General features: G+C 37.2%; 1 protein-coding gene across 3 annotated transcripts in view; it reads left to right on the top strand.

Annotated features, from left to right (window-relative positions):
- Positions 1–18,905, top strand: part of ncalda (neurocalcin delta a) — a 49,920-nt gene that overhangs the window by 13,172 nt on the left and 17,843 nt on the right. The window contains exon 1 of one of the 3 annotated variants that reach the window (XM_065246170.2): positions 5,268–5,444. The exons of the other annotated variants lie outside the window; for them this stretch is intronic. The gene's annotated coding sequence lies outside the window, so the exon portion shown is untranslated. Of the gene's footprint in view, positions 1–5,267; positions 5,445–18,905 lie in introns of those variants that run through there. 3 annotated transcript variants of the gene reach the window in all.

The following is an 18,905-nucleotide window of genomic DNA, read 5'->3' as shown; positions in this document are numbered from 1 at the left end:
ATTATCTTGACGGGCAAATGTAGAGGGCCTGTGTTTTGCCGCAGAGAAATTCATTCATGGTTGTACTGTGTGTACAGTCTGAAAAGTAAGACCGATAAAATGTAAGTTCTTTAGAAACGTAAGACTACACATTGACATTACTTTTTAAAAAGGTTTTGTGTAATTATACTTGATTGATTCCAAAATTGTAGATTGATAAATGAGGAGCCCCGATGCACAAGCTTCTAAACACCACCTCCATTAAAAATTAGATAATGATATATTATACCAATGGTCTTCAACGTTTTTTGGGTCGGGGACCCCTTAGATGAGAGAGGCATGGAGAAGGGACCCCCTAATACTAAATGTGTAAAACAGAGATATTTAAGTAAGCAGTAAGGTACGAGAGGCTGCCTTTTCGTATTAGGCACGCAAAGTGGAGTAAAGTACAACTGATGACCAATCAGAATCAAGGACTGGAACTGTTTTATAAATAGAAACCATATTGTCACACAGCCATACTATATTAACATGCATATTTTTTTGTTAAAGTAGATTTAGTTTTTATATTATTAATAATAATAATAATAATAATATTTTAGGGTATTTGCAGTGTAATATATTTTCATTTTACTGTGAATTGGACAAGGGCTTTCAGTTTATAAAGAAGACTGATCATGGTGAATGGCACAAAGACTGTCTATTCTGGTGGGGATAGAGGTTGTGCTACTTTATAATTCTGAGGTCTGTTGCTTTTTTTCGTGTATCATCATTGTCACGAGTTTAAGTAATGCAGGTTTATTTTCTGTATAGCTTTATATCAGACTCAGGAGAACAACATGCAACGAGTCCACGCGCATCTCTTTGGGGAAACTTTTTGAGAGGCGGATTTCAACCTGACTATTAATCTTGCACAAAGCACCATCATGGCGCGCGTTTCATTAATTTTTAAATGAGAGCGATAGTTTTGTCACAGTTTAAAATGCAGACGCGGTGTGGTGTCATTTATGTGTTGAATTAGCGCTTCAAATCTGAAACGTGTGAAACAGCTGTCCAAGTTCATAAATATAGATGAGACAACATGTCGCACTGATTCTAAAATGACATTCTGAAAGAAAGACACACATAATATTTCCTGTTTTATGATGACTTTTCTGTCGCTACTGCTGCTTCCTGAGTGGACATTTATAATCTTTAGATATCTTATTTTGGTCCGCTGGCTAAACTGAACGCGCGCCTTCAAACCTATGTGACCACGCACGTGCACAACTTAAAGGGGACATGTAACGTTTTGTACATATATTTTATGTTTTAAGCAAAAAATAGCTTGTCGTTAAACATCATTTGGCGGACCCCCTGCAGTTCCGTCGTGGACCCCCGGTTGAAGACCCATGCATTATACATTCATCAGAACTTTTCTCTTCAAATCCACTTATGCTGGGTACACACCAAAAGATAATTGGGCCGATTGTCTTGATGGTTCTACAGATTATCTTATCAGGTTTTCCCATGGTATGAGGTGTGCTAAGAGTGTCCGAACCTGATTGGAAGAACGTCAGAACCGCCCAATCGCAGATCGTAAATATTAAACATGTTTATTATTTACAATCAGAAATCCTGATGTGTGGGCAGAACCCCGAGGACAAACGTGCACACTCTTGAGAAAGTGAAACGAAACAATATCCAATCAGAAAGCGAGATGATGTAAGACTGAAGACTGAGGCAGTCATGGGGCGGCACAAATGGATGTTGATGCAAAGTGAACTTGTACAGAACATGTTCCCGCTGTCTCCATGACTTCACCCAAACCCTTTTCTTTTTTCCTTAAATTTTTTGTAAAAATCATTCCAAACACTATCATTGAAATTTCTTCATATCGTCCGCCATGCTTATACTGAAGTTTGGCGAGATTTCCTGTGTTCACAGTCGAGTTTAAAATCTGTTTGTGTGTGGTGTGATGTCTTTGACACATCATGGCACATCACACACTACAGGAGCAAAATTGTTAAATCTAGGATTTTTTTATCCTCATGTTTGTGGTCCATCACATTTTGAAAATCTTATGGTGTGTACCCAGCCTCATGTCATTCTGGAATTCCGGGTTGTTGGCAGAATCCATTAAGAGTCCGATAAAAAAGCTCATTTACAAGAAAACATGTCAGACGCACTAAGAGGGTTTTGCATCTGAACTCTTCAGTTGTAGATTATTTATAAAACCTTTCCCTATACACTTTGTTCAAGCCAGTTTTCTTTTTTGCATGTTCAGTCTAAATCACTCTGCTAATGCGATGTCTCTGATGTCATCAAATAGATCACCTCTGTCCTACTTTTGTTTCTGTTCCCTGTGATTCATTTTAAAATTGAACACATGGTTTATAAAGAGAATGTCACCGTCTGTTGATTAAACCATGATTTAGTATGACACCGGATAGAGCACAAAGGATTCATCAGCTATTTTTAGGTACTTTCCAAGACGACTTCATACTGTCCTATTTTTTTCAGTGTAGCACTTTTAACAGTTGGTGATATTTTAACTTTTTTGTAAATCTGTGCAGAATTCATTATTGTCTTCAGTAGATAATTGAATACTACCTTTATTTTAGGATACTTGAACTACACAGCTGGAACAAAGATTGCTCATTCCTTTACAAGTGTTTATCTGATGTTAAATAAATGTATGAACTTAAGAACTTAATTTTATACTTTATTTAATTTGAGATAAGCCTGGTGTTTTTTTTTTAACATTGATTCATTACAATGTGTAGTTTCCTTTCTTTGACAACGTAAATAACTTACACACTTACTTACTGTATGACAGTCCACCCCACCCAAAACAAGTTCTTCAGTTTGCTCACCACAAGCATTTGAGTGCATGTTCTCATTTTTCTGGCATATTATTTGTTCTCGTTTGGACTTAAACAAATATCCGTCTTTCTCACAAGCGTCTGCTCCCCCTTCTCTACCCATCATCAACCCTTTTGGGGGACGTTTCCCCTTTCTCCCTCTGTGCCAGAGCTTCCCCGTGGTGCCCTTATTTCCTGACCTTGCCCTTCTTCTGTTGTATTCAATTCTTTGCCTCATTTTAGAGGCTTGGATACCTCTATTCAACTAGCCACCAGATGGTATTCAAATTAGACCCTTGCATGGAAGCAGATAATTTTTCCACGCTCATGGGCTGAAGAGTGGGAGGGTTCACTCTAAAACATTGACCCAGAGACCTAAGTGCTTCTCTTTCCGTTGTCTGTTAAGGAATGCAGAGACCAGGGCTTGCCCTGTGGGCCGCCTGCGCTCTGTAGAACCAAACAAACGAATGTTACGCATTTTACAAGGAGCTAGTGTTGAAAGGGTAACCTTACAATTTGCAATGCTGAAATTCAGTTGGGTAATTTTGGAAATTTCATGGTTTCATCAATTTTGAAAAGCAATTTTTTGGTTGTCTCAGAGCTCCCTGGCATTGGCCCAACGACTGGGATCATAAGTTTGTTCAAAGAGTGAAAGAAATGGCAGTTTTTAGGAAACTTGTTTGAAGAGATTTGTTGCGATTCAATATTTTTTTATGTTTATAAATTTGATTTGATTTTTTTTTTACAGGCAACAAATATCTTTGGTGTGCTTCATGTAATGCACAGCTTCCAAATACTGTTAGACATGCATTTTCTTTCTGAATTGTGTCACATTTACACAACTATGTTTAAGTATGGCCCTATAATTTCCGCGATCACGGAATCGTGGACGGAATCGCAGAATTTGCTAATTAACACGGAAGCTCATGCTTTCCTAAGTCAGATCACTATATCCTGTTTATGTTTGTAAAGTTTTATGCATTTCAAGCGATTGTGTATAAAATATGGATCGCGTTCCGCTGGACCGATGTATTTAAGGCACTTCTGAAGGCACCACTCCTTTGACACGTGTAGTCTTCTGCAACAACACTAAACAATGCATTGAATTGAGTTGTGTGTGTGTGTGTGTGTGTGTGTGTGTGTGTGTGTGTGTGTGTGTGTGTGTGTGTGTGTGCGCGTGTGTATGTGCGTGTGTAAATGCATGTTTTACATTCATTAAGTAATACGTTAAAAAAGCGTTATACCGTTTTCCCCAAAATCATTTACATTTTAATCATTAACATTAAAGGCACACTCTTTTTATGACTAAAATAACAGTAAAGGGTAAAAAATAATAATTGCCAAAAATTAAAACTGATATAACCTAATTTGCAAAAATTAAAACGGAGAAAACGGAATTTGGGAATACACGAAGGACCGTGCACCGCCGTTTTTGGTAACCGTTGTAGGTTATGTATGTGGGTACAGGAGAATGTAGTATGTAAGAGATGCATTGCATTTTGTCGCAATGCACATGCATTGAATGTCTGTACATGTACTAGTCAAATAAACTATGCTTTGCAAGGCTATGCCTTCGACCATGCGCACATGTTCGTGTACGCATGAAAAAACAAAGTATACCATGGCATTTTGATATAATTTTGTGTAAATATGTCTGTTCAAGCCAAAAGAAAGTTAACCCATTATTTGCATGCTGTCTGAAGCTTTTAGATGCTTCAGAGGTGCGCTCACACTAAACTTTCTCATAAGGCGTGCGAGTAGTGCAGAGATCTGATGCACTGAATTTTTTCCCATTTCCTCTTTATTTGAGCTAAATGGCTCCCTGTTTTAATGTATTCAATGAGATTGCACGACACTCTACAGCCATTTGTTTTAGTCCTATTAAGCAATTGGATAACGCAATGTTTCTTTTCAGAGTAATGTTGACATCATAAATCTGAGGTCTGTTTATTTTCTGCCTTCCTTTGTGGTTCTAATTGCCAAGGAATGTTTATAATCTGCGTCCGTAGTCCCTTGGGAACCATTGACTCAGCACCCGAATGCCTCTGTTCCTGTTATTATTATTGAGGGAGCACTGTCGGATAAAACTAAAAACTCAATGCAACTGTGCTGTTTATATCTTAGAATAGATGCTTCTTTGTACATTGCATTAACGCCGATAGTCACACAAATTGTTTTGCATTCATATGTTGCCTGTTGCTGCCGTTCACTTCATCCGATTTCCTTTCAATGCCGACCACAACACTGAAGCTTTTCTTCTGACGCTCTCTCTCCTGCTCGTTCGGCTGAAGATTAGACTGTGGTTTTGTGAGGGTCTCATTCAGCGCAGCTTCTGACAGATGACCTATTGAAATCACTACAGAACTGTCTGCCTGTTGCCAGGGAAACACTCGCTCGCTTCTGCTTTTTATGCGGTCACATGACCGACGGTTGACGTCACTGGAGGCGGGACGTTGCTTGAGTTTGCTTCACTCTTGGCTGCACAGGGCTTCGAAGAATCTTAAAGACTTGTTGATCTGTACACGCTGTCTGTTATCGCCATCATTATCCTCGGGTGAAAAGAGGAGGGTTATGGGCTGTTGAAGGCAGAGGTTCGTGGGGGGTTAAATAAAACGAAAAGAGGTAAGTCTCGCAGTGTGTTTTTCTTTTGAATCAATATTCAATGGGTTTTTGATGGTGCATCAGGCCCTTTAGCAGTTTCTGAGCATGCATGATGGATGAATAGTGAAGATCGGTTCAGTTGCGAGAGAAATGTCTGTGTGATTATTCGTGCACAGCTGTTGCATGCTCTCACTCTCTGTGAAAGTGCAAGGAGGGTCTATGAATGGGGAAGAGGATGTAGTTAATAGCTTTCCCTTTGGATCCTTCTCTACATGAAGAATTGCATTTCATATTTTTTGTATGTGATTTGTTAATGTACAGGTTAAATATGAATGAATGAGTCCAGTCTAGTATCACTTCAGCACCAACTCAAATGTCGTCAGGCTGTCATAGCGGAAAAATGGTCTTGCATAGAGTCATAGGAAAGATAAAGGAGGGAGCTGACTTAATCTTTTCAAATGTATCCTCTCCTCTTTTCCTAACTTTCATTTTCACCTTCCCCCACGCTTTCATTCCTCACTTAACTCATGCATGTGGGTGAGCGTGTGTGTGTGTGTGTTGTCTAAAGAGATGCATTTGCGCTGAATACCAGAATAGCCCCATCCCCCTGTCGCATTAAATGTGGGTGGAGGGTGATCGTGTCAGGAAGAAAACATTTAGTGCTAATTGCCATAGTTTTTACAGCTCAAAGCTGCACTTGAAATAGTTGTATAATCTGGTTTAAATGAAAATATGTCGGTATTCACTTTCATGTGTCATCCTAGTGACATTTTTCTGTGGAACTTTTGATTTGACAAAAAATCCTGGATTATATTTTGCAAGTGAATGAAGACCATGACTGTCAAATTAACATTAAAGCAATCTAACTTGGTCTGTACTTGTCATATTGTAAGTCTTGTACAACCGTACAGTAGTTTTGTGTGTGCAAAAAAAAAAATGTTGAGTTGTCTTATTCTTCACTAGCTCTAGATGCATTAATTGAAGGGCTCAGATGCAAAACCCTCTAAGTGCGTCTGACATTTTTTGTAAGTAGCATTTTATATTAGACTCTTAATGGATTTCCCCCCAAAAATCTGCATTTCTAAATTGCCTAAGGGCCGGGATAAGTGAATTTAAAAAGGTATTTAATACGTCCCGGAACATTCGGTTAATATCATTATTTTATTTTTGATGGAGGTGACGTTATTAGCTGCTTTTGCATCTGATCGCCTCAATTTTAGTTTGAATCTTTTCAATTAATTGGTTGATGTACTTTTTAATTTAATAATAAATTCACAAAATTATCGACTCAATCCGGTCACAGCCAATCACAGGCCACTAGAGGGAAAAATTATGTAAGGAAGAATCTATATATAAAAAATGTAACCCAGGCTGATTTGTAATCTGATGAAGTGCAAACTCTGTGGTTAGGGGTGGTTCACATTTCGTGTCTTGCGCACACCAAAACGTTATTTTGAATGTAGACGCACAGCATTAGAGGAGGACATGTTTTTTTTTTTGCAGCGAAAAAGTTGCTAGTTGAAAATGCTTCAACTTTCAAAATGCATTGGAAAAGGAGGAAAACGGCGTGGTTACGTTTTCCGTGTGTTTTTTGACGCAAAATGTGAACCACCCTTTAACTCAATTTTCATTGTCGTCGCGATATGAACTCACGCGATGAACACATCGCAACAGACAGCCTTGACGCGATGAATGAAGGGAATCCGGTAAGCGCATGTAATAAACGTTTGACCTATCACGTTTAGTCCTGAAGACATGGTTTGCGCATTCATGCTATTAGGCCAATCAGGGGAACCCCCAAGTCAGCTACGCTCAGATTGATTTGTGAGGTGTCAGTTGCGACGCTGTGCCTGTTTGCAAAAACGATGGCGGAGGAAGGAGAGAAGAGTGAGGAAAATGTGTTGTCAGACAAAGACCTTGTGGTGAAAAGGAACAGCACTTCAGCTATATCATGGAATTATTTTGGATTTAGGAGAGATGACGCCGCAAACACAGGTACTGTGGAAGCAGTGATTCACATATTGCGTCTATTGCGCGCTCAAGTTCATTATTTCAAATGTATGTGCGCTCTGGAAGCACTGCTGTCGCGACTCGCACGTGGTGCGACGCGCTCGTTTTTTCCAGGCATTTCAAAAACATTTTAAGTTTTCAGAATGACACAAGCGCAGCATGCAGGTCATGTGACAATAACCTACGTGTCTAGCGTTTTCCACGCGTTTTTAGGCGCGACACATGAATGGTAGGGCTGTGACGATAACCGCGTCACCGCAGTAATGAGATGCCAACCGCGGTGCTGAGTTCATCATCGTCATCACCGCACTTTTTTATATTTTCTTTATTTTGCTGGTGAAAGTTACAGAAGTCATATGGTGTATGATATGAACTATACACAAAAGTCATTGTTAATCATAATTTACTGTCTTCCATCCTGTGTTCAAGGGTTCTAGAGAAAAAACTGCTTTCCGCACAAGGGGGAGGGACGGTGCATTAAACATATATAGGGGTTTATTATGTGCGCATGTCTTATAATTGTTATTTAATTACTTAGTTTCAGTACTTAAATACACACAATAGCCTACTGTCACGGGCGCAATCTTCTTAAACATGAAGCCATTAATTTAAGCGCGTCATGCCCAGGTGCTCTGATATTTATTGCATGCCATGGAACTGTACCAACTCACTCACTGCGCGAATAACAAAATCTCAATTGCAAGGAAATCTCACAGCCACGCGCATTACATTATTCAGGTGCAAGAAGGTCACCGGGCAGCACGAAATGCCCGTTGGTACTGATAATAATAGCATAATTATTTAAAACTATAATGGTCAAACATGCCAACTATAGTTATGAAGGCTAGCGCGGTCGGCTGTAGACCTATGTGTCTGACTATCGTAGCGAGGAAATGCCACTCTCTAAAATCACATCTTGTGATGATTAACTATCATGTGGCGTTTGTCGGACTTGGGAGCACCAAACATACCTTTAGTAAAGCATAAAACTTCAGCCCAGCAACGACAGTTGGAAATCTCCAAGACTTTTGCGAGAGGAGCAAAGTACCATAGTGACATCAGTCAGGCAGGTGAGGGCTTACTGACCGCGTGACCCGTTAATGCTGTAAACTAATTTCTCCAGCTCGGGATCAAAAAAGTTTTATTATCTTCTTGATTATGTAAATGGACAGCAGTAATTTAAAGCATTGATTGGAGTATCCATAAGTTTTGCGCAGTTATTTACGGGATGATGCAATACGTTATTTCGTTTCGTATCTGCTTTGAAAAATTATAATTAAACATATTAACTATAGTAACATGAAATAGTATTTATTTTCGTTTCTTTTGAGTTTAATATGAATTATGGAACAGTTTTTGTCATTGTTTGTAACCCATTTTATTGTGCAATAAATTATTTAACGTTCAACCCGTTGCGTTTGGAGGAGTGCGTTATATCCACGGAGTGTTACCCGAAAAACACTCTAAAAATGTCTAAAGAAATTGGAATCAAGGTTTTGCTTACAAGAAACAATGTTAAGCTCGGCGTAGTTTTTTTCAGGTTGCTATTGTATGAAATGTATTGTACAAAATGGGTTATAAACGATGACAAAAAATTATATAATTATTATATATATTATATATATTATACGTATTGCTATATATATATATATATATATATATATATATATATATATATATATATATATATATATATATATATATATATATTAAACCTATGGAAATAAATATTATTTTATGTTGTTATTGCTAATATAATTTGTTGTTTTAATAATAAATAAGAAGACGTTTCCGATGCTTTGCGGGGGTGGGGGGTTGTGCTTTTGGGCTTTGGGGGTTACTGTTGTGCGGTTAACCGCATAACCGCATGATTTTTTTTATGCTTCACCGTGGTGAGAAAATATCCTAACCGTCACAGCCCTAATGAATGGCCCCTTAAACATGAAAAAATATAAAATATTTATCGCAACTCACATCGTCATCACAACATTAAACTATGTCATCGCACATCGCAACTTTTACTCACATCGTGCAGCCAGCATTTTTTGTCATTTTCACAAGTTTCAAAAAATGCCTTCTAGGAAAATGTTCTTCTATAAATATATAAACATACAAATATATCAAATGAAAGAACAGACCCTCTGCTTTCAAACAAACAAAACTCTTTTTATAACCTTTTAAATATGTGTAGGTTTCTACAAAATTACAACATTTTGAGCAAAAAGTTGAAATTTTATTTTTATAAAGGAATTTTGTTAGAGATTAGATTTAGAACGATTATCAAAACATACACAGAGTTTTAACTGTTGTAAAATTGTTTTTTGTTTCAGTCTTTTATAAATTGGGAAAGAGCACCATCTGGTGGATAATAACGGAATTACAGATTGACATAAAAACATATTAGGAAAGTGTCATTTTTTAAAGATGTAAAATAAACTTTAGTGTTCCCAGAGTACGTATGTGAAGTTTTAGCTCCTAATACCACACAGATAATTTATAAAAGCATATTAAAATGGACACATTGTAGGTGTGAGCAAAAAATTTGCTGTTTTTGGGTGAGTCCTTTAAAATTCTTTTTGTTGTTTTCTTTTTCAAATATTTTAGGTAGATAGAAGTACTGGAGACCCAATTATAGCACTTAATTGAACATGGAAAGTCAGATTTTCATGATATGTCTTCTTTAATTGACGAGATAACGTGGAAAGAGTTAATGTGGTGAATTAGCCTAGAGTACTTGTCCAAAATAACCTAACTCTCAAATGTGCTGTAATTTGCTTTCAAATCTGAAGATTTGCCTTTTCCATGTTTACTTACGCAGGAGATGAGACTTGCATAGTGTATAAAAAATAGTTCATGAAAATTCATTTACTCGTTCTCATATCATCAGATGACTTTTTCTTCATCTGAAAAATTTTTTTTTTTACAAAAATCTTTAGTCACTTATGCCGTTTTTCCATTACATAGTTCCCCACGGTTTAGGTCGGGTCAGTTCACCTCACTTTGGCTTGATTGGCTTTTCCATCGAGTTTAGTAACACTTCGGAGTTGGGTTATAGGCGTGTCGTTATATTTGCGCTGCCTACTGCTGTGACATTATATAAGTGAGAGCGTCGTTGTACATTCCCATACATTCATAGTGACGATTCTCTTAGACCAATCAGTGATCTAGTGTTTTCACGTCACATTTTTGTATCAGCTTTGTTCATTTGGAACCCCATCCGAGGTGGTACTAAAAAAACTATCGGGTACTATGTATTGCACCCAGTGGGAAACCCCCAAAAGTAAGCTAACCCAAGCCAAACCATGGGGTACTATGCAATGGAAAAGCACCATGTGTGTCCATATACAGTACTCAGCATGTTAAAGCTCCTACATACATCCATCATAAAAGTAATCCAGACAACTCTAGTGGGCCTTCAGGAGTGAACTTACAGATGTCTGTAAAAACAATTAATATTTTTGACTCTAGCAAAGTTGAAACCAAAACTAAAATCACTATTGTTACTGCAGTCTGATTCTTGCATGTCTGGTGACTAGTATTGAGACGCAGAAGAACAATGAGTTTTGAAGTTATTGGGTGAGGGTAAACAAATTGAGAGTTCATGTTTGGATAAACCATGTCTTTAAGCTAATTTTACCCAAGGATGTACCTCAGGACTAATCTTAAATAGCTTAATGTTGGGCTTGACTCCTACAGTGAGACATATTACTTAGGCTATTAAATGTTATCGGGTTCCTGTAGAGCCATGGCAGTATTCCCTATACACGCGTATGCACGCAGGGTCTACTGGTAGTTCAGAAACACATGGCACCAAAGACAAACACACTTCTGCGTTGGAGGCCTGCTGGCAACAGGGATGAGAGACACTGCTGGCAGCTTGTTCGGCACAACCCACGTGTGTAGGAGGAGATTATCCTCACCGAAACCACTGCTATTGTGTGTTATCAGCCCTGTCTGTTATTACAGAGTCTGTCTGCTTGTATGTGTGTGTATATGGGCATTGTGTAGGAGGTGCTTGTGTGTTGTGTATCTATTAAACATCTTAAATACACGAAGTGCTAAATGAACATGATTTTTTTTCCTATAATCAAACTCCTCTGAGCCTTGTTTAAATACCAGCCATTATCACAAGACTGATAAACTCTTAATGCCAAAATGTATGTATAAGTTTTTGCAAAATGAGTCTCTTCATACTCTTTATTACTCTTGACGTTTTTTTTTACTGTTTTAAGCTGCAGAGACGTTTTACAATCTTTCTCAAAATCTGTTTATTTTCCCTTGCTTAAATTCCCACAGCTCTGAATTAAAGATGGTGTTTATGTGCTCAATACTAGTAAAAATGTACTAAAAGAAAATACAGATTTTCCAAAACCTTAAATTTTTGCAAACCCATGTTGTACATGAAAACTGATCTAAACCCAACATTTAATTGCAGGGATTAAAAAAGTATCTAAAAAAAAATCTGGTCATTGCGACAGGCTCGAAATGTACTCGAATTTACAAGGAAGTTTTGGCTAAGTTTAGATTGTTCACAGGCTTTTAAAGGGACGGATTACATAACAGCTTGTAGTTTAATCTTACAGTGTTCTCACGGACAGCTGTTAAATCCTGACAGGTTGCTGTGTTAGTATTCTCATTGCAATATCAGGTGATGTTACAGTCTCAAGGCAGTTGTGAATTCCTTTTTACTTATATATAACGTATATTTTATTTACTTTACATGTTTTACTCATTTGGTAGCTTTTAACTGAAGTGACTTATTCAGTCTATAAAGTCAGTCTATAAATATTCAATAAAATATTTGCAGTCCACATTTTTTTTTACAAAGATTTGTGTTCCCTGTGAATCAAACTCTTGACCTCTACAACACTGGCAACTGCAACTACATAAACGGAAGAACTGATGTTGTAAATCTTGTGAGAATATTGTATTTTTTTATCAGTTTGCTCCCATTATGACATTCTCGCAAAATAATTGTCATATTGTGCCCTGACATGGCTTTAGTACACTATTGGGATTAGAATCAGTTTTAGGTTATACATGTGGCAATGCTTTTGCTTGTGACTTTAAAGTCAATGAAATTTGAAATTAAAAACGAAAATGTTTTGGAATATTGTGCTATTCTTTACCAATGACTTAATTATTTTTTTTAATTGTATGTGCCCTCGTAATCTTTAATCAAAAATGCAAATCTCCTCCTCCTAAAAACAATCTCAGAGTTTAGCCTCCAGCCCTAATCAAACACACCTGAGCAAGCTAATCAATGTCTTCATGAGCAATGGAAAATCACAGGTAGGTGTGTTTGATTAAGGTTGGAGCTAAACTTTGCTGGGCACCGGCTCTCCAGGGTTGGACGTGAAGAACACTGCTTTACGGGAATGTTATAAACACTTAATGACTGCTGTGTACACTTCCATTCTTTTTTTGGGGGGGGGGGGTTAACAAATAATCTGCAATGAATTAAAAAATTGTCTTTATTAAATTAAAGGGACACTCCCAAGTTGTTTGAAAATATGCACATTTTTCTGCTCCCCAGCGTTAAATATTAGGTTTTTACCGTTTTGGAATCAATTCAGCCGATCTCCGGGTCTGGCTGCACTTTTAGCATAGCTTAGCACAATCTGATTGAATCTGATTAGACCATTTAGCATTGCGCATTACGCAGTGCCCGAAAATAGTCCTCTAAGTAACTTTCATTAGCAGGGGACTACTTTCGGGCACTGCGTAATACCATTGCACCTGTTACAACCATGTTACAGCAGCAAAGTCCTTGATTATTACGCCAGAATGAGAGTATAGTTCCTAGCAATATCGGCCTAGAAAATGGCAACTACAGAAGAGTCAAGTTTTAAATAGGAAAAATGTTGAAACTCTTATTTTTAAGCGTTATGTTTAAGTTTGATGCTAATGGTCTAATCAGATTTAATTGATTATGCTAAGCTATCCTAAAAGTGGTAGCGCCAGACCCGGAGATCAGCTGAATGGATTCCAAAATGGTAAAAAAATCAAATGTTTAACTCTAGTGGAGCTGGAAAATTAATATATTTTCAAAAAATTTGGAGTGTCCCTTTTAACCCAATGTGTTTAGCTTATCAATTGTTCATTAATCAGTTTGAACTCACATGCATTTGATCATCATGCAGGCAGTTTTATTGGAAAACTAACCTTATTTGATGCTGAAGTGCACAATAAAGCTTGCATGATGCGTGTATTTTATGTTCCCTTTATAAACATCCACCCTTGACTTGCTTTATTGAAAATTTTTTCCCATACTTTACATAATTACTTGATTCAAGTCCTTGTAAAAACATTTATTTCCAAGTTTTTGTTTTGTAATAAACAAAATCAGTGTTGTTTGTGTAATTATATTTTTTTCTACATAACTCATTTCAGTCAAACATATATGACTCCAGATTAAAAAGTTTTTAAGATCATGAAAACATTTGTCATGACCTTAAACTTCTTATTGGTATGGATACATTATGTATCATTGCAGCCATTGCTGCTATGTATGACTAGCTTCCATATGCATATTTTGGTATTAATGATTAATCGATTGACTCAATTTTAATTGTGTAATGATATTTATGAAAAATTACATCTCTAAACATTTTCAGTATGGATTCTTTACTAAAATGATTCTCAGAACAAAAAGCTAGACACTGTGAATTAGACTTGAATTTGGTCTCGGTTTGAAACAAACAAGAGTCCGTTTTTGCCCTGTTTATGTCAGGCTCATTCTCCACAGGGCACCTCATGCCAGAAAATATTCTCCCCCATGCTGTTAGCTGAACACAGCTGTTGTTCTTTTGTTATGCTCTGAAGCTTTGAACACTGCTTATTCTCATTTCATATGTTTTTTTCTACAGAGATGCTAAAACATATAGAATTCTGCCTATAGGATTTAGTCACCTAAAAGTTAACCTCAGCCAATTCAATATTACTTTATTTTTATTTTTTTGATATAAAAACAATTTGTTGAAAAAATCTTGGCCATCTTATTTATATAATGAAAGTGAATGGGAATGAGTTGTCATTCTACAAAATTACATGAAAAACACAACAGAATGGTCATCAAAATCTTTGTAGACATTGCCATTAGTTACTGATAATGTTGGGATCCCTCTAGCTCTTTTTGGCAGTTTCATGAGAGCAGTAGCATTTTCCAGAATGATCAGACTGATCTGGGTTTGGTCTGAACTCACTGGCTTAGGTTGATCACAGTGGTTCTAAGATCTAAGATCTAATAACTAAAACTTCTTTGTGTGTTCCTATCATGTGACTTGACAAAATTCAGAATGTAGTGTGACTTTAATTTGATTAGCATTTTTTTCTTTAAGACTGTATAACTACATAAAATTGAATTGAATTTAAAGAGCTCTGATGCAAGACTCTTTATCGATTCTGCCAACAAACCGATATTTCTAAATGATTTGAGGCCGGGATTAAGCAGATTTGAAGCAAAAGTATTTAAAGGGATAGTTCGGCCAAAAATGATATTAAACCCATGATTTACTCACCCCCAAGCTGTCCGAGTTGCATATGTCCATCGTTTTTCAGACAAACACATTTTTGGATATTTTAGAAAATGTTTTAGATCTTTCAGTTGATTAAATGTAATGTTGCGGGGTCCACGACCATCAAGTCCAAAAAAAGTGTCCATCCTTCACAAATTAAATCCAAACGGCTCTAGGATGATAAACAAAGGTCTTCTGAGGGTAATCCGTGCGGTGTTGTTGTAGAAATATCCATATTTAAAACTTTATTAACGAAAATAAATACCTTCCGGTAGCGCCGCCATCTTAGTCGCGTCCGCATTCAGGATGAGAGCTTACGCAGCCTACGGAGGCTACCCTGCTGCTGCTCTGTGCCCCCGCCCTCCGAATTTGTCATACGTCACTAAGAGAAGTGCGTACACTACGCGAATACTCTCTCCTGAATACAGAGGAGTCTAAGATGGCGGCGCTAACGGAAGGTAGTTATTTACGTTAATAAAGTTTTAAATATGGATATTTCTACAACAACACCGCGCGGATTACCCTCAGAAGACCTTTGTTTATCATCCTGGAGCCGTTTGGATTTAATTTGTGAAGGATGGACGCACTTGTTTTGGACTTGAAGGTCGTGGACCCCGTAACAACATAACATTTTAATCATCTAAAACATTTTCTAAAATCCGAAAATGTGTTTGTCTAAAAAACGATGGACATATGCAACTCGAACAGCTTTGGGGTGAGTAAATCATGGGTTTAATATAATTTTTGGCCGAACTATCCCTTTAATGAACGTGGAATACAATCTTATTTTTATGTAGTTGGCGTTTAGCTGATTTTGCATTAGAACTCATTTCTCACATCAAACACGTATACTAAAAATACTGTTCTGAGGGCTTGGAAATGGATGCGGTTTCTGTTCCTACTTGGTTTGCTCTATTTATGAAGTGTTACATGGAAGTGTTAATAGTCATTCTGTTTGTTTTCTTGGCTCGTCTCGCTCTTTTCTCATGCGCTGTTGTTAGTTTGTTGGCACTGTCTGCAACACAAAATGTCTGTTGTTATATTTTTCATACTTGTGTTCTTTTGTTTTACTTCCCTCTTTTATTTATTTATTTCTATTTTAAATGAGTTTTTCCTCCTCAACTCTGGAAAACAAAAGTCACCTAACCTTCATTGATTGTATAAATAGGAATGAAAGGAAATACAGCCAGACAAAGTAGTAGACGTTTCTTCCTTCTTTTGGTTTGACTGGTATGATTTTGTAGATGCCTCTGTTTCCACTAAGCTGACGTGATTGCCATAAAATGTAAAATTTTTAGGGAGAGAATATATGTTGAAGATGTCAGATGGGATCAATTTTGTATAAAAGCAGATAAATTGTAGTTTGCTTTTGGTTTTATGAATGACTATTCCTCTGTATGACTTGATCATTCATCTACACTTTGGGTGTGAATAAATGTTAAGTGGGTATATGGGAAACCAGAAGATGTCTGAACAAAAACATTTTGTTATCCATTCAGGGTTATTTTTTCATGGTAGACACAGGTGTTCGACCAGAGCACTTTAGCTGGACAACTCAGTCCCACCACATGCATTTTGCTCTAATCACTGTACTCACAGCTCCCATTTTCTATGTTTGTAAGGAGGATTTCTGCCCTCTCTCTCTTTCTCCATATCTCTCTCCTTTCCTTTATGAAGATTGAACACAGTAAAGCATTTGAAAGGTTAGGAAAGGAATAATGACTACAACAGCAAGGTAATCGCAGCAAACCATCACTCGTCCTAGGTCGTGTCACCCAAACAGTTTGGGAGAAAATCAAAATGTTACACACTCAGGAGGACAACTTTGCTGTTGTGCCAGAATAGGTCACAATATTCTGTGGAACAAGTTATTGTTTCCTTTAAGGACAACATGTTTTTTTTTTTCACTAATAACCCCCTCAAGAATTAAACTTTTTACTGATCACATATCAGACTGCATTGTTTTAGGGTAGCCCTTCTGTTCGTTACATCAGCAGTTCAGAAATTTGGAGAAAAAAAATCCTATAAAAGTCAACAAGTGGTAATTTGCAAGCTCTTTATGGTTCAGAGTTTCAAAGATTAACCTGAAAAATTTTTAAACAACATTTTTTACTGTGCGGTTATGTGCTTTGACTGATTGCTGGGTAGTACGACGACAGCATTTTGGGGTCCTGAAAACTTGAAATGAAGACTTGTTTTAAAGTGCATTGTTTTTTATAACAATACCTTGTCGTACTTAAATGTGAATCCGTTATAATGGTGATGTCATGTGCATGTGTTAAATCTATACACTGTAAAAAAAAATCCTTGTACTTAATTTTTTTATTTATTTAACTTGAAATTACAATTCACTTCAACTTTCTTGACTAGTAAAGAGGTGCTATACATTTTAAAATAATCAAGAAAAAAGTTACAATTAATTGTAATTTTAGGTTTATTGAACTTAAAAATTTTAATGCAACAAGGATTTTTTTTTACAGTGTAGCAATGCGCGAGTTAGGGATGCACCGATACCGATACTGGTAACTAAAGCTGTTACCTGTAAATTTAAATCATGTTTTTTTATTAAGTACTCTGTATCAGTATCCGCAAGTACTGAAATGCAAGTACTCGTACTCGTATTCCAAAAAAGTGGTATCGGTGCATCCCTAGCGCGAGTACAACCGAAACAACAATGGCAGCCTATGGACTGTGTTTGTAAACTGTTTCTTGGGGAGCACAGTTTACAAAACTTTACCGCTTTATAGTCCAGGGTTACTTGTAGTATTTAACCTACCTCATTGTCAGTCTTAACAAAACTGCTTGATGCATTGCTGTCTTGATTGTATGTATTTATCGCTCTGTAAATGAATGTGTGCAGGTGTGTACTGTTTCTTTGCAAGGTAACAATGCCATCTACTGTCCTGGAATACATAATATAGCGGATTTGGTCGTCTTTGCAGATCTGTGTAAATGCAGATCTTTTTGACAGGGTTGTTCTGTGCATGTGAAATCTTAGCCTTAAGTCATCAAGATTTTTGTTCTGAATGTAGTTCAAGCTTTAAAATAAAAAAACTATAAATTGCTCTTTGTGATTAGCCTGGCTCCGCCCTCCTACCTGTTTTCGCTTAATTTTCATTTTGCTTCAGCAGTACGTCTGGGACTGCTCTGTAGAGTTTCGTTTTCTCCTGCAAAAATCTGCAGGTCCAATCAGCGAACAAAGGGAGGTGGCTAAAAATGATGACGTTGGGGTTGTGCGTCAGTTTGAGTTGTTGTTCAGTAATGGCAGCGGAGAAAGACGTGAGAAAAGCTATTCGGTCCGTTGTTGCAAAGCTGCCGAATATACAGAAGTTAAAGCCGGTGCAAGAACCAGGTTTGCAAAGTTTTGTTGGTCTGATTATTCGTACTTGTTGTTTCTGGCTGGTTTTGGCGCATGATGTACGTCACGACCACACGTTAACGTCTGCGTATGGAAGATCCTGAGTGACTCTGAGCAGATCCAATAGTTTTAAACTTCAACAGAGGAGCCTCCTTAACTCTTTCCCCGCCATTGACGAGATATCTCGTCAATTAAGAGAAAACGCTTCCCCGCCAATGACGAGATTTTCCGTCTTTCCGCAATACCGCTATTATCCACCAGGTGTCGCCCTTCCGCAACTTTTTAAAACCGGAAGTATTGCCCTATGGCAAGCTGCTGCATGTCCGTGTCTGTTTTAAAGATCGCTCTGAATATGATCTCTATGAAAAGTCTGTCATAAAAATGGAATTATCCCTGCTTTTTGCTCAAAATATGGTGTTTTTGCAAAAACCTACCCATATTCAAAAGCTGATTGCAAAAGAACCACTAAAGGTAGGATGAAATGGTTTTTTTTGTTTGAAAGCAGAGGGTCTGTTCTTTCATTTGGTATATCGTATGTTTATATATTTAAAGAAGAACATTTTCTGGAAGGCATTAAACTTTGGTGAAAATCATGAA

Source organism: Paramisgurnus dabryanus, chromosome 13 (assembly GCF_030506205.2).
Source record: "Paramisgurnus dabryanus chromosome 13, PD_genome_1.1, whole genome shotgun sequence".
Taxonomy (NCBI): Eukaryota; Metazoa; Chordata; class Actinopteri; order Cypriniformes; family Cobitidae; genus Paramisgurnus; species Paramisgurnus dabryanus.
This window is presented reverse-complemented; position numbering and strand designations above follow the sequence as displayed.